This window comes from Microtus oregoni, unplaced genomic scaffold (genome assembly GCF_018167655.1).
Source record: "Microtus oregoni isolate MIOR12 unplaced genomic scaffold, Mior012 000031F_ref0000149, whole genome shotgun sequence".
NCBI lineage: Eukaryota > Metazoa > Chordata > Mammalia > Rodentia > Cricetidae > Microtus > Microtus oregoni.
The window spans coordinates 21,431,284-21,446,691 of NW_024543090.1; the positions used below are offsets into that span (position 1 = coordinate 21,431,284).

A 15,408-nucleotide genomic window follows, 5' to 3' on the forward strand; every position below is an offset into this window, starting at 1 on the left:
GTATTTTCTCTTTCTAAAGTAACAATGGGAGCTGTGGTTTTGTGCCACTGAACAGGTAACAAAAAGGACTGCTTGCCACATACCAGGCAACACAATCAAGAGTAGAAACCACTGAACATCTCAGAAGAGAGCACAGAGTTATCAAAAGTGGGAAAGGTTGGTTTGTTCAATTGCCCATTGTACCATAATGATTTTTACCATTTTAGTCATTTTGTAAGACTCTAGTCTTACTGTTGCACAACCATTCATCCTCCCAATTAAAACTCGAAACCCATTCAATACTAAATCTCTGTATCTTCTATAGGGAATGGGGAGCCTTGAACGAGTGAGGTCCTGAGAGAATGTGGACTCTTGACATGAGCTGGCCACGTCAGACCCCAGAGCCTTAGACCCACAGGAGAATGGCAAAGCCTCCCCTGCTGGGGTGAAGTTCAGAGGCATGGCAAAGCTTTCCTTGGATGAGAGGGACTAAGCACAAGTGCTGACAGTATGTTCAGAGTATGTCCACCATCACTCCCAGCACTCAATGTTTATGGCTTGAAGACTGCTCCTGCAGAGACTGCTCCTGCAGAGAGACTGCTCCTGCAGAGAGAGACTGCTCCTGCAGAGAGAGACTGCTCCTGCAGAGATGAACTAAACCCAGCCCTCCACCCAGCTGTCCACCATAAGCCCGGCCTCCTAGTTTATCTGTGTGTGATAACCCAGTCTTGTTCAGCTGTGTACAACAACTCCGTCTGTCTGTTAAACTGGATATAATAAACACACTGAGCTTCCAGGGTGCTGTGTTTTCTCCAGTCAAGAGTTCAGACCACCCAATCTCAGTTTTCTGTGTATCTGGCTGCGCTTGTCTTTTCTTCATTCGCTTACTACCTCAGTCCGGTCCGTTCCTGGAGCTGTGCTGGATCCCCCATCTCCCCAGTTTCTCAGAACAGCATTCTCCTCTCTAGGTTTATGAATCTGACTGCTGTCAGTGCTGCATGGGAATTAATCATACAATATTTGTCCTCTGTAACTGGCTGGTTTCACATGGCATAATAAAAGATTATCTAGATTATAGCAAGTGTGTGTGTGTGTGTGTGTGTGTGTATGGTATATGCATATGTGTGTACCTGTGAACTTGTGTGCAGGCAAGAGGACAATAAAGTGTCCTGCCTGCTTGATCACTTTTTTTTTTAAATATTTATTTATTTATTATGTATACAATATTCTGTCTGTATGCCTGAAGGCCAGAAGAGGGCGCCAGACCTCCCTACAGATGGTTGTGAGCCACCATGTGGTTGCTGGGAATTGAACTCAGGACCTTTGGAAGAGCAGGCAATGCTCTTAACCACTGAGCCATCTCTCCAGCCCTGCTTGATCACTTTTTGCTTTATTCTCTTGGGACAAGGTTTCTCACTGAACCTTATTTTATTTCTCAAGACAGAGTCTCATCATGTAGTCTTGGCTGGCCTGGAACTCACTGCGTTGGCCAAGATGTTCTGGAACTCACAGAGATCTGCCTGTCTCTGCCTCCAGAGTGTTAGAATTAGGGGCATGTGCCACCATGCATGGCCCTAAAGATTTTATGTTTGTCTGTCTGTGTGCATGTGTCTGTATAAGTGAATACTACATGTGTGCAGATGTCTATGGAAGCCAGAGGAGGGCTCAGATCCCTCGGAGCTGGAGTTCAGGCTGTTGGGAGCTGCCCAAGGTAGGTGCTGGGAACACAGACCTCAGGGCCTCTGGAGGGGCAGTATGTGCTCTCAACTGCTGAGCCATCTCTTCAGTACCCTTCTTTGGCTTATAAATTCTTTAACCACAGGGACCATCTTCTTCATAGTTGTACACATTGTTATGGGCAGAGTGGGCTTAGACAGAGAGATGCCTTGAATCTAATCCTGCCTACATCATAGTGGTTTTGTGACTTTGTGCAAGCGGCTTAATCTTTGTTACCTTGTTTGTAAAATGGAGCCCCTAACGTACCCACATACCTTTTAGGGCTGCACTCTTAACACATGGGGCATTTAGAATAGTCTTAGCACTTAGAAAACTGTCCAAAATGCCATCTACTAGTCATAGTAAAAAACCAAAATTTTGTATCCAGTGCTTGAGGCACAGTGAGGTCACAGTGAAAGTTTATCAAAAGATGCCTGACTAGAGTGGAATCCAGTCTAGATCTAGGGCAAGAGGACGTTCCTGAGGGACTTTATAAACTCAGGTAACAATCCAGCTGTCTCCTGAAAGGCTTGTAAAGAGGGTTGTATGCAACATGGGCCCACCCAACACATGAACGGCAGTGAAGGAAGCCAGCTACTAAAGAGCACACACTAAGCAATTCATCTCAAAGTTCTGGAACAGCAAGATTAGGTGACACCTGAGTGCTGCCTACAGCAGGGGTGGGGCTGGGACTAGATGATTGGAACCAAGAGGGACCTCCTAGGGGTGACAGAGTTCTATCCCTTGATGAAGGTAGTGGTTCCATGTGCACACAGACTTGGTACAACTTTCCCAACTGCCGTTACTAGAGATACATCTTATTATATGTTATACGAGCATCACATATGCACGCGTGTGTGCAGGCTGCAGAAATTACATAGCAACATTCCCCTTTGATGATCAAGATGGTTTTTAAACATCTGTTTGTTTTTAGATTTATTTTCTGTATCTGAGTGCTCTTCCTGCATTACATATGTGCACCATGTACATTCCTGGTGCCCATGCAGAAGAGAAGGTGGCACCAGGTTCTCTGGAGCTGGAGTTACGGATAGTTGTGAGCCACCATGTGGGTGCTGGGAACAGAGTGTGGTCCTCTGCAAGAGCCCAACTGCACTCTTCACAACTCAGCCACCTTTCGGCCCTATTCAGTTATAAACATTTCAACGCTTTAAGCCCTCCAGTGGAAGTTTTATTGATATGAAACAAAAAAGAGATATAATCAGCCCCAATGAAAGCTTTGGGAGCTGAGAAAAGGGTATGTGCCCTTCGGAAGATTCCAGCTTGGCATTCCTGGCTCCCCGTTCCAGGAACAAAGGGAGGGTCAGGAAGGAAGGGGCCCGTTCATCCAATCAGGGGTTTCCCGTCACAGGGCCTGTGGAAACTGTGGTTCTCATTTGGGCCAAAGAAAGAGCTGCCAGGAAATGCAAGCTGGGGTTTGCAGTTGCTCCCTGGCTCAGGTAAATACAAGTCAGGGGACCTGAGGAAGCAAATCTGGCAGTCTGTTTTTAATGGGGGGGGGGGTGGCTTAAATTTCTCCCCAGAGCCAAATTTCTAATCACACAAGTCTTAACCAAGATATGTGTCAATAAAAGGATGTAAAACAATGGAGGCAGTCAGAACCAAGGCCAGATTCTCTCTGGGCCCTCATGTGGCCTTGGCATGGCCTTCAGCCCCTGCTCCAACTTTTCCTCTTGACAAAGACTGGTCCTCCCTCCCAGAATTAACAGCTCTGGTTCTAGTTGGGGCCCTGATACTCTACCACAAAACTTCTATGTTGGTTTGTTAGTGTGATGCCTGGTCTCCTGGGCCTCCTGGTCAACCTCGTGTCCTCCAGTACCCAGTTGGTGAGTGTCCATTAGAGATGGGCACTGAGAATGCCAGTCATGCTCCCTCCCACGCAGCCAGATTGCCCTTCTTGACCCTAGACTCCTTCCGCTCCAATCCAGCCCCCAAATGACCCCTAGCTCTTCGAAACACTCAGTGCTCTGAGAATCAGTGTTTTCATAACTAGCCTGGGCCTCACCCCACCATACCCTACAAACACACATAGGGCTCTTTGCTGTGTGTCAGAGGCACCTGCATATTCCAGTCTTCATTCCTTTGTACTTCCCTTCTGCCTGCATTGACGCCCATGGGGGTCCCTCCCCAATGCAGCAGGATGGGACTTCCCCCATGTGGCCTCCCAATAGGCCTTTTCTCCAGGCTTTGGGGTGTCTCTTGGCCCAGGCACCCACTAGACTAGACACTACAGGAAGCCGGAGAGTAGGGGAGGTCTTACTTATGTTTGTTACCCCAAATCCCAGTGCAGCTGCTTTCCACCATCTAAGTCAGGTTCCTACAGCACCAATAATCTTCCTTTCATAGCACGTAGTCTATAATGGTCTACTTAGTGACCTGAAGATGTAAATTCAGGGCTAAGTGGTTAATAACATGTGCTGATCTTCCAGAGGACCCAAGCTTGGCTCTTAGCACCCACAGTGGGGGGCTCCCCTCTTCACTCTGTTCACCACTACATACCCGGGATCTACTATTAAACATAATAAGTGTTTAATAAACATGCCTTATTTTTCAAAAAAAGTAAAAATGGAACTAGCATATGACCTGGTAATCTAATTTCTGGGTATTTATAGAAAAGAAGTAGAATGAAGACAGTCAGCTTGCACTCCCATGTTAAATGTGGCATTATTTTTGAGGCAAGCCATGAAACACGAGAGTCCATGCATGGATGAATGTATAAGGAGAATGTGGTATATTCCTAATGTAAAATATCATTCAGCTCTAAAGAAAAAGGAAATTCTGCAGCACGTGGCAATGTGACAACAGGATGGACCTTGGGGACATACTAAACGAAACGAGCCAGACTGCAGACAAAGGCAGATGCTGTGTGATTCTACCTGTGAGAGATCAGAACAGTCAGACTCACAGACTCAAGGGGAAGAGAGCCAGCAGGCAGAACAGTCCAGCTGGGCCACATGAGCAAGCCCTAGAGACAGGTTCAACACCACCATGCCCAGAGTTAATTCCATACTGGAAGTAAAAATTCCGTAAGGGGGCCCGCGAGATGGTTCAGTGTGCAAAGACACTTGTCACCAGGTCTCCGACAAATTGAGTCCCGAGACCCATTTGGAGGAGAGAGAACTAATTCTTGTATTTTGTCCTCTGACGTCCACACATGTGCTGTGGTCCGTGTGTGAGCCCCACGACTCAAACATTCAGATAAGTGCACTTCTGTTTGTTTCCATTAGAGGTGGGGGAAGGAGGAAAGACAATTGTAAAGAGACTAAGATTGCCTGCTAAATACTCTTACCACAATAAAATAAAAAAACATACAAATATGTCTTAGCCAAACACGTTGACTTGAACAAGCATCATTTTTCTTGGCAACTTGGATGACATAGTTGTTTAAACAGTTCTAAAATATGGCTGTTCCTAGCTGCAGGAAGTGTAAATCATCTAAAAATAAACATCAACTATCTGGGCCCACTTAGGCATGCTAACCTTATTTTTAAAAGGGGGCACTTGCGTTAACAATGACGGCCACTTCAGCTAGACCTGTGGGGAGTCTCTGCATTGTTTCCAGGCCGACTTTGCTCTACAGCTAACAAAGTATTTTTCTGAACATTTCATTGTTGAGAGCGGAGTGACGGCTAAAAATACGTAATAGCTGTCCAAATTTACTGGCTCCGGCTCCAGTCTTGCTTCAAGAGCTTCCTAGGGCTTCATCTCAGCAGTCCTCGTAACACTCCTGCAGCGTGCCCATCGTGTCTCCTGACCTACAGACAGGAACTGACTAGAGAGGTCATCTGACTTCCCCACGTTCACAGTGCTTTCCCAGGGCAACAGGAGGCAAACCAGGCTTTCTGACCCCAGAGTCTGTGCCTTTATCCACTGTGTGGCACCACAGGGATGCGGGGAGGGAGGAACATTACTGAGGATTCTTTTTCCTTCTATAGTATGGTATTTTGTGTGTGTGTGGGGGGGGGGGGGGTTCAATCTCTAGCACTTTCAAGATAAAGGCTGCAATGCTATACCTTTCACCACTCTGAGGGTGGAGCAGCATCTCCTCAACTATGTAGTACCTGCCCAGAAGACCCCATTAGCTGTGTGTTTCGGAGCAGGGACGAGCTGGGAGCAGCAGGGCTCGGAGAGAACACACTCTGTGGTAACACAGGTGGTTACCACAATAACACATTGTGGTCTGCACAAGAAGATTCCCTGACGAGTTATTTTTGTGGAAATTCAATGTGAAGTTTTCCTCAAAGATCTCAATGGGTAACGGCTACCTCTTGGGGACACAGCTAGCTACAATAAGAGGCCTGAGCTCTGGAGCAGTTCTGCACTTGGCACACCTGGCCTGCAGGAGGCCAGGCCACAATTTAGATACAAACAAGGTCCAGATAAGCACAGGACCTGGGCTTCGTGCTTACTTGTTTCCCTTCCCATCTTTCTCCCTCTGGGATTCAGTCCAAGACCTGTAAATCAGATTGTCTATGCCTGTTTCCTTATAAAATAAACAAGCCAGCCTCACAGGCTGTCTCTCCACCCCATAGCAGGAGAATAGAGACCGGACAAAGTTACATGGAGACTAACAACAACATATCAAGGCTGGTGATATACCCAGAACCCACATGGCGGAAGGAGAGGACTCACTCCCCGAGTCTGTCTTCTGACCACCGCACATGCACCATGCGTGGTGTGCCCACAGAATGCACACCCGGAATAAATAAAGTTAAAAAGATCAACACATGAAGGAAGCCAGTCAGCCTAGAAAGGCCAGGGACACTTTCTTAGCTGGGTTTTATGTAACAACAAAGCATGCATGGGAACTGCTCGCCCCCCCCCCCCAGCCCGCAGTCGGAGAAGCAGGTGCTATTTAAATGTCCTATAGAGGGTCATGGAGGTTAAACTTCAAGGCTTTACTCCCCTCGGGGGTACTTTCCATTTCTTAATAAACTCTTTATTCTTATTTCTAACCAATCCTTTTTCCTAGGACATAAGAGCCTGGACTTGGGTGTCCTTTGCTCCCAGATGTGCCTGTACCAGTCCTCGGGAAGGTGGTGAGGATAATGGCAGACCATATTTGTGGAAATGTGTCTAGACCGTCAGGAAAAGGATCACTCCGCAGGGCTAGTCCATCGACACCGGACAGAGGAAGGTTCTAGGTAAAATCTTGTTAGTGTGGCCAAGTGAAAAGGAAAATAGTTTCCTATCTTCCTTTCTATCTCAGATTGAAAATTAGGTCAAGAAGCAGGCTCACTTAAAGAGCGCTAGGCACTGGAAAAAGACAGAATGCTATGCTCACTTGAGGCTCTTTTCTGGAGATCCCTCTAAGAATCTACCGACATGACACATACAAGTCTAATTACTCCACGTTGCCAGGTCTCAGTTTTCACATCTATAAATCTGGTGATCATTAAGGAATCATTTGAATCTGAAGTTTCTAGTTGTCTAAATGGTCCTGGACAGGAGACTATGAAAGTCAGATGCTTGGGAAACTCAGTTTAGCTCAGTGTCCACTGAATACATTCACTAATCACAAGATCAGCCTAAGGGGGCTATAGGAGTACTGAATAATTAACTAATAACATTAGCAAGTAACAAGTATCATTCATTATATTCCATCCATATGGAGCTTGTGTGTTACAGCATTTGGTCTAACTTGAAGGTCCTTGAATATTTTCATTGGGGTAAATAGTTTGTCTTGAAAGTTTAATTTCCTTGTGACCCAATTCCAAACAATTCTATACTGAAAGAAATTACCAGAAGAAAGGTCAAAGGATGCTTAAAAAGTGATTGACCCCAGTCTTCCAATATTGTATCAAAATTAACAACATCAAGGAATCAGTGTCACACACGAAAAATACCCATTTCTCATTTTTTGAGTGGGCTTTGTATACATTAGACAAGAAACTCTTACACTATACATCTATAAATCAGAAGAGTCAGTTTGGAAAACATTACTTGAGTTTTCTTGAGGCAAAATGCCAGTGTCATCAGACTCCACCCAAGTGCGCTAAGGTCAGACACTGACAAATAAGGCTTTGACCTTGACAATGAATCTTGTCATTCCCAGGTTCAGAGGGTCAAAAAGACAATGACTCCTCAAGTCATGGTTTTCTAAAGAGACAGGGCAAACCAAGGTGACAGGATCAAGAAAGGCCTTAACAGCCATTTCTGACCCCAGCCCACCCTGCCCTGTGTTTGAAACACCCTGCACCGTGTGAGCGATCTGGGAGCAGCCAGATGATGACGATCAGCTCAGCAACTAAGTTATGGCCTGCCAAAACATTGCTCAGAGATTTTCTGGGTTTATGTCACAAATGAAACGGCAGATCATATCAGCAGGGACCACGTGAGTCCACAAATGGGCTCTTACAAAGATAAAAGACTCACTTATTTTACCACGCCAAGTTCATATTACAGCTATAGTTACCAGCAGTACAAAACAGGCAATAAAGCCTGGGGTTGTGGAGTTTAAATCTGCCTGGTTATATAGTGAGATCCTCAAAATAGAAACAAAATAAAAAAATAAACAAAAACCAGAGATGGTTTTGAAAAAAAAAAAAAAAAACAGAAACAAAAAGAACCCAGGTTAAAGTGTGCAGTGGGGTCTCTCCAGGAAGCTGCCTTGACACAAGTGAGGGCCATCACCAGGTACAGGAAAAGGGGACCATGGGAGAAAAAAACTAGAATTGTGGCAGGAACTGGGCTGTCACCAAATAATTCTTCTTTCCTGGCGGCTCTCTGTGGCAGGCCTCACCAACTCAAGTCTTGCTTGTACTCCTGGCTTTCCCTAACTCTAGTATAAATATCCGATTTACCCCTCCCCTTTTTTCCTTTTGTTCCCTGAAGAACAAATGGAAAAAAGTTTGGTCTGTCTCTGAGTCCCAGACTTGGGTGAGCTAACCCTGAGAACCTGGCACGCCTATCCCGGGTCTAACCATATCTCTACACAATAAACAGCAACCACCATGTCCATTACTTACTACAGCTTTAAGCTAAATGGCGTCTACACGTTACCTCCTTTATCTTCAGGACCCTTTGCTGGGATCTGAGCTCATGTCAGCCTCCTCCAGACCCCCCTGTGAGCCTGCCTGTCTCTCAGGACTGCATCACAGGTGCCTGGACAGCCCTCTTGTTTTCAGCTCTTCCACAACCGCAGCTGGTCTGGATGAGAGAGGAGCTGCTGCACAAGAGACTGTGAAGCCTGAAGTAAATCTTTCTCTGTGCTTTATGGCTGCTGAGAAAAGCTGACATCTATGGAGCACTTAGTATTTACATGGACTATCTGGTGAAATATTTCTTCTTCTTCTGTGGAAGGGTGCATGGAGGCCTGGCGTGGCAGACCTTGCTTAGGTCACCCAGTCTGTGGGAGGGTCTGGGAAATGGTAGCTATTCCAGGAAGCGTTTCTCAGAATGCCATTTCTCTACTACCCAGAAATGTAATTATCTCACTCACCATAGGGGTCTCCCCCAGGAGTGGAACAGAGACTACTATATGTTTTTTCCCCACATATAACAGTAGGGATTGAGGCAATCTGAAAAGATTAAACATTGAAAGTACAAATGAGAATGTGGGAAAAAAATCTTTATATTCACTAGAAGTTTGTAAGACCCCTCCCTTCCAAAGAGATTTGAAATGCGTAGAGGGCATTCTGCATGGAGTGAAGAGACAGGCGGAGGACAGCAGCTTCAGACGAGGGCTCCCTTTACCTGGTCACCTGGTGACCTCTGCTCTCACTGGCAGCTCTCCCCTGGGAGATACTGGTTAGTTCTGGCTCAGGAGACTTTTCCTAGAGGAAGGAGAGGCACCAGGGATATAGCTCTCAGTCTAGGAGAGCTGTCAAATTTGCCAACATTATGCTTTGTTTGTCTGGGGTTGAAGAGGTGTATAGGGTGTCTGACTCAGAAGTAGTGGTTTAATGCTGCTCCCAAACCCTCAAAATGGGGCTTTCTTACATCAGAATTCCTGAGAAGCTGCCTCTGGTCCACACCCAGCCTCCTTGAACTAGGTACCAAGAGGCGGTGGCAACTGTGCCTCAGCCTGGAACTCACCACTTCTGTCTGCCAAAAATCACTCACAACAACAAAATTAATCAGGGAGCAGAGAAAACAGGGCTGGATATAACAAGACCCAGAAACACCCTGGTATCAAGCAAAGAGAAACACAGTCAACAATAGAAATTGACCAGTAGTCTGCGGGCAAGAATGTCCGGATGTTCATAGTGATAACTCTGGGTAATCAGGAGAAGGTTAAGAAGATAACCCTTCAATGGCTTCCTGTTATTCCCAGAGCAAAATCTATGCGCTTCTCCTCCAGGCCTCCGGCACACACCTGCAGGCCCTCCAAGACTGCCTCATCTGCTATTCCTGGTTACTCAGCAATGCACCCTGAACTCAGCAGATCTTATTACCCCTCCCCACTAGCTTTTGCCAATACAGCATCTTCTGCAGAGCCCCTCGCAACTCTGTTAGGCAAACTCACCATTCTTTTTTGTTGGTCCTAGGGATCACATCAAGATCCCTAGGCAAACTCTACCAGTGAGCGTTACCTAGCCCCACCCTTCCCTGCCATTCTGTCTGTCCAGCCTCAGAGACAACCCCTGCCTAGGCAACTATTGTAGGAACACCACTGGCTGTGGGATATCAAGACTTTCTTTATAAGCCTTTGCTTCAACATGCATTTGTTCTGTATTTTGGCTCATCCGCCACCTGCACAGAACCTTTCTACAGTCAGCCAAGCGACTGTCTCGCTGCGGAAATCTAAAGCAATGGGCATGCATAGAAGGGGCTGAAGAGCTTGACCAGGAACGCCTGCAGTGTGTCTTAGTTAGGGTTTCTACTGCTGTGATAAAACTCCATGACCAAAAGCAACTTGGGGAGGAAAGGGTTTATTTCAGCCTACAGTTCTACATCACAGTTCATGATGGAAGGAAGTCAAGGCAGGGCCTAGAGGCAGGAAGTAATGCAGAGGCCATGGAGGAGTGCTGTTTACTGACTCATTTTGCCTGTTTTCTTATACAGTCCAGGACCCCCTGCCAAAGGGTAGCATCATCCACAGTGAGCTGGGCTCTCTCACCTACAGGCAAATCTCACAGAGGCATTTCCTCAAATGAGATTCCTTCTTCCCAGATTACCCTAGCTAGGGTCAGGTTGCCACAAAAACGAGAGAGCACAAAGAGCAAAGCATCGACTACATTACTTCCGAAGGCTGCCTTCTCAAGGGTGAAAGTGTCCCAGTTTGTGCACGTATCTCTCGCAGGTCACAACATGTGCTCTAGAACCAGCAGGCTTCTCGCTAGCTGCTTTGTTTAAGTCACCATAAGTCTTCATGGTTTAAACAGAAACCCGTTTTCTCGGGTAGCTCTGAGAACTGACTGGTGGTTCTTGGTTGGGGTCCCTCATGAGGTCTGATGACTGGAGCTACCCGACAGCTTGACTGAGTTGGTTGAGTGGTGCCCGGTGCCTGCACACATTTGAGTCAGGCCAGTGGAGTGGCTGGCTAGCTGAGCCTCTCCAGGGGATGGGTGTGAGCCTCCCCAACTACAGGAGCCTAAGGGCACAGCATCTGGCTTCTCCCCAAGCAAACATTCCAAGAGATCCAGGTGAAACCTGTGAGACTTCCTATGGCTGAAACTTGGGATGTCACGAAGTATCCCTCCTACTCAATTCTGCTGATCAAAAAGTGAGGTTAGAGGGTCAGACTGGCCCGATTCAAGGTGAGGAGACTTTACAAGGATGTGAGTATTGGAGACACAGTTTGGGGTGTGGTGGTGAGAAGAGCTTGTGGCACAGTGATGTTAAAATTGTTTAGCAGCAGCCAGAGATCGGTGTTCGAGGTAGGAGTTGTGTCGTCGGTAAGTTTGAGGGGTTTAGAGGTCCAGCCACAATGACTGAGGTGGTTTGCAACGAACAGTCTAGGGAAGAAAGTCCACATCAAGTGCAACACCATGACACCATCAGGGACTTGAAGAAACTGATAGCGGCCCAAACTGGCACCGGTGGAATAAGATTGTTCTTAAAAGTGGTACACGATTTTTAAGGACCACGTGTCTCTGTGAGATTATGAAATCCATGATGGGATGAACCTGGAGCTGTGTTACCAATAGACGGGAATTCCTTCTCCTTGCCTACCCTGACTTCCTCTCCCACCCTCATTTGACACTGGTATAGATGCCCATTTTTAACAATTCACATGAATAAAAACTTCAGTGGTGCAAAAAAAAAAATTGCTTAGTATCTCTGTGCCTCACTGGAGTCTTCTCTTCTGTAAAATGGGACCACAGAGGGTTTCTTCAAGGAGCAATGAGCTAACATATGGAAAGAACTCAGGTTGCACACTCACAGGGCAAGAAACATTTTCCCAATTCATTTGTTTCCCAATGTCTATGGAATAGTTTGCGAAATGGTTTATAATTACCAGTTGTTTTCTACACAGACTAAGAAAAATGTCTGCCTTACCATCAAGATATATATATATATATATATATATATATATATATATATATATATTTGTTTGTTTTGCTTTGTTTTGTAAGTGAAAGTCAAGGCTTTAAGGTTAGAAAAAAATCAGCCATTCCTCATGATTGATTATGCTTTAAAAATGTTAATAAAATCTGCCAGGGCCCAGCAGATACCATTCTGAGCCACAGTGGTGACGAGTTCACATTCGGATCAGAAGCAGCAACACTCGTCATGACGAATTTCCCGTGGCATCAGTGGAAAAGGAGACATGAATGTGTTTGTCAGCAAACTTCTCCCAAACAAAAAGGAATCAGGATTTCCTGTTGGGGGCCCAAGTGACAAGCGATGTCCAGCATCTCACAGCTCCAAGTGACCGGCCTTAGCACCAGCCAGAAAACAGGACCTGTCAACAAGTCATCAGGGGCCAGTTCCAGCTATGGGGACAGACACTTTTCTGTTGATGCCAAATCCAAACAAAGTTTAGAGGTCACTAAACTCGACTCTAAATGTAAAAACGGCTTCATGACCTGAGCCTGCAGACACACATTCTACGGGATTTTCTACCTCATTATCACCCAATTCCTAATCCTCAGCATTCCAAGTAATCTTCAGAACCAAATCTCCTAACGTGTGCCTGTTGGCTATGTGCGCATGTTCCAGCACACACACCACTCCCTGCCTCCCCAAAGCTGCCATTTCCCACATTTTTGTTCCCACCCTCTTTTTGTAGTCTACAAGAGATAACAGTAAAGGCAGCCTCGGTTATCTTCCCTGCCTTACACTCCAGACAGATGCTGGTAAGAACTTCCTATCAACAACTCCCTTCATGTTCACCTTGGCTGTCTATAGTAACTGGCCTGTGAGCTTGCCCATTTATCCTGCTGCTGAGCAAGGAGACTCCTGTGTAAGGACAGCCTAATAGATCGATTAGTTAGAACCAGAGTCCCCAAATGAACTCACATCTATAGATGATGATTGAGAAAGAATTTTATTATGTAACACACACTAGCCTGGAACTTTCTAGGTAGTCCAGAGTTCTTAACTTTTGATCCTTCTGCTTCCTGAGTGCTAGGATTACAGGCATATATCACTATGCTTGGTGAAGTAATTAAGTTTTAGAACAAGGGTACCAAGATTTTCTGGTGGGGGAAATAATTATCTTTTCAACAAATTGTGCAGGGACAGCTGGATTTCCACACACAAAAGAAAAGAAGCTGCACCCCTGACTCATACTATATCAAACAATTAGTGTAAAGTATTGATGACTTCATCTGACAGTTAAAACTGTGAAACTACTAGAAAAACATATGAGCAAAATACATGTAGTCCAGGTTATAGCTAATGATGACTTTAAACTCCTGATTTTCCTGCCTCCATCTCCTAAGTGCTGGGATTACTGACCTTGAATTAACATTCTCAGATTAAGAAGCCAAAACACAGCAAGGTAAGATGAACTAAACTGAAATGACCATGGTCTTTATCTCAGAAGATATCAGTGAGAAGAAAGTAAAAACACAGTAGAAGAAGACATTTGTAAATTATGTATCTGACAAGAGTACAACATATATAAAGAGTTGTTGCAACTTGACGATAAAAGTAGGCCCATTAAAAAGAGTAGGCAAAGAACCCGCATGGCCATTTCTCTGAAGATAGACAAATGATCTAGAAGATGTTCAACATCATCAGCTGGAAATGCAAATAAAACCCAAAATGAGATCCTGCTTCATAACCAAAGAGCCAGAATCAATTAACACTCAGGGCTGGGAGCGTAGTTGGGTGGTTATGATGCCCCTGATTGTCATTGCCACAGCTAGAGAAGAGAGAGCAGCAGGTGTTGATGAGGATGTAGAGAACCCTCGTTATTTTGTGGTAGGAAATGAAATGGTGCAGCTGCTTTGGAAAACAGTTCAGTAACTCTTCAAAGATTAAATATTGATCAGGCCAACTTGTGGAACACTCCTTTACTCCCAGCACTTGAGGGAGAAAAGTCAGGCAGATCTCTCTGAACTGGAGGCTAGCCTGGTCTACAAAGTAAGGCCAGCTAAGACTACATAGTGAAACCCAATCCAAAAGGGGTGTGGGTTGGGCAGGGAAATGGCTCAGAACTTAAGAACACTTGCTGCTTCTGCAGAGGACTAGGGTCCTATTCCTAGCACCCATATGATGGCTCATAGCCATTATAACTCTAGTTCTAAGAGATCTTGCCTTCTTCTGATCTCTGCAGACACCAGGCACACATGTGGTGCACATACATACATGCAGGTAAACACATACACATGAAATAAGTAAATAAATATAATAAAATTTAGAAGTTACATATTCAGTTATAGTTCAATCTGGCAATTACATGAAACATATGTCCTCACAAAATTTACACATGAACACTCACAGGATACTCATAACAGTCAAAACATCACAAAATTCAAACATCTAGTAGTTGATGAGTGAATAAAATATGGTATAACCATATGACAGGATAATATGTCATCATAAAAGACAGCAAGTATTGGTATAAACTACATTGCATATAAGCCTTGCAAATGTGATTGGTTTTAAATGCAAACACTTCCTAGGTGGTCCTACTAATATAAAATATACAGGGTAGGTAAATCCAAAGAGGCAAAGAGTAGATCGGTGATTGCCTAGTTAGGGCTGAGGGGAGGACCAGTATGACCACTAAGGATATGGCTTATTTTCCAGGGTGATAAATGGTCTAAACTTGACGGTGGTGATGGCTAAATCAATTCTACGAAAACCAATGAATTACTTCTTTTTTAAGGCAAGAAAGAAAATACAATGCCCCTAAAAGGAAGGGAAACCCTGCTCTTAGAACCTTTGTTCAGTACTTAACCTTTGCTTCCTGCTGGGTGCACCTCTTGATTAGAGCTCCCTCGATGACAAACTGTAATTGGGATATGTAACCCAAATAAACCCTTTTCTCCCTAAGTTGTCTTTGGTCATGGTCTTTATCACGTCAATAGAAAGCAAACTAAGATACACCGGGTACTGACTCTAAAAACTTCAATCCCTTGACTGGACAAATGAAAATAATTTGATTATAGGTTTATACTGATTGTTACAGAAACAATCTCAGAACAAAATGAACATGCAGTATTTTAAATAAATGAATGGACATATGGCATTTGATCATTTTCAAATAATCTCTTTTACTTGTATTTATGTGTATGCACACATGTATGCAGGTGCCTGCAGAGTCCACAAGAGGGTGCCAGATCCTGTGGAGCTGGC

The 15,408-nt window shown here is 45.0% G+C and overlaps 1 protein-coding gene and 1 pseudogene across 1 annotated transcript in view; one reads left to right on the top strand and one right to left on the bottom strand.

Annotated features, from left to right (window-relative positions):
• Window positions 1-15,408, bottom strand: part of Ehd4 (EH domain containing 4) — a 69,502-nt gene that overhangs the window by 18,788 nt on the left and 35,306 nt on the right. The gene's annotated exons all lie outside the window — the stretch shown is intronic.
• On the top strand, window positions 11,585-11,804 carry LOC121465697 (annotated as a pseudogene).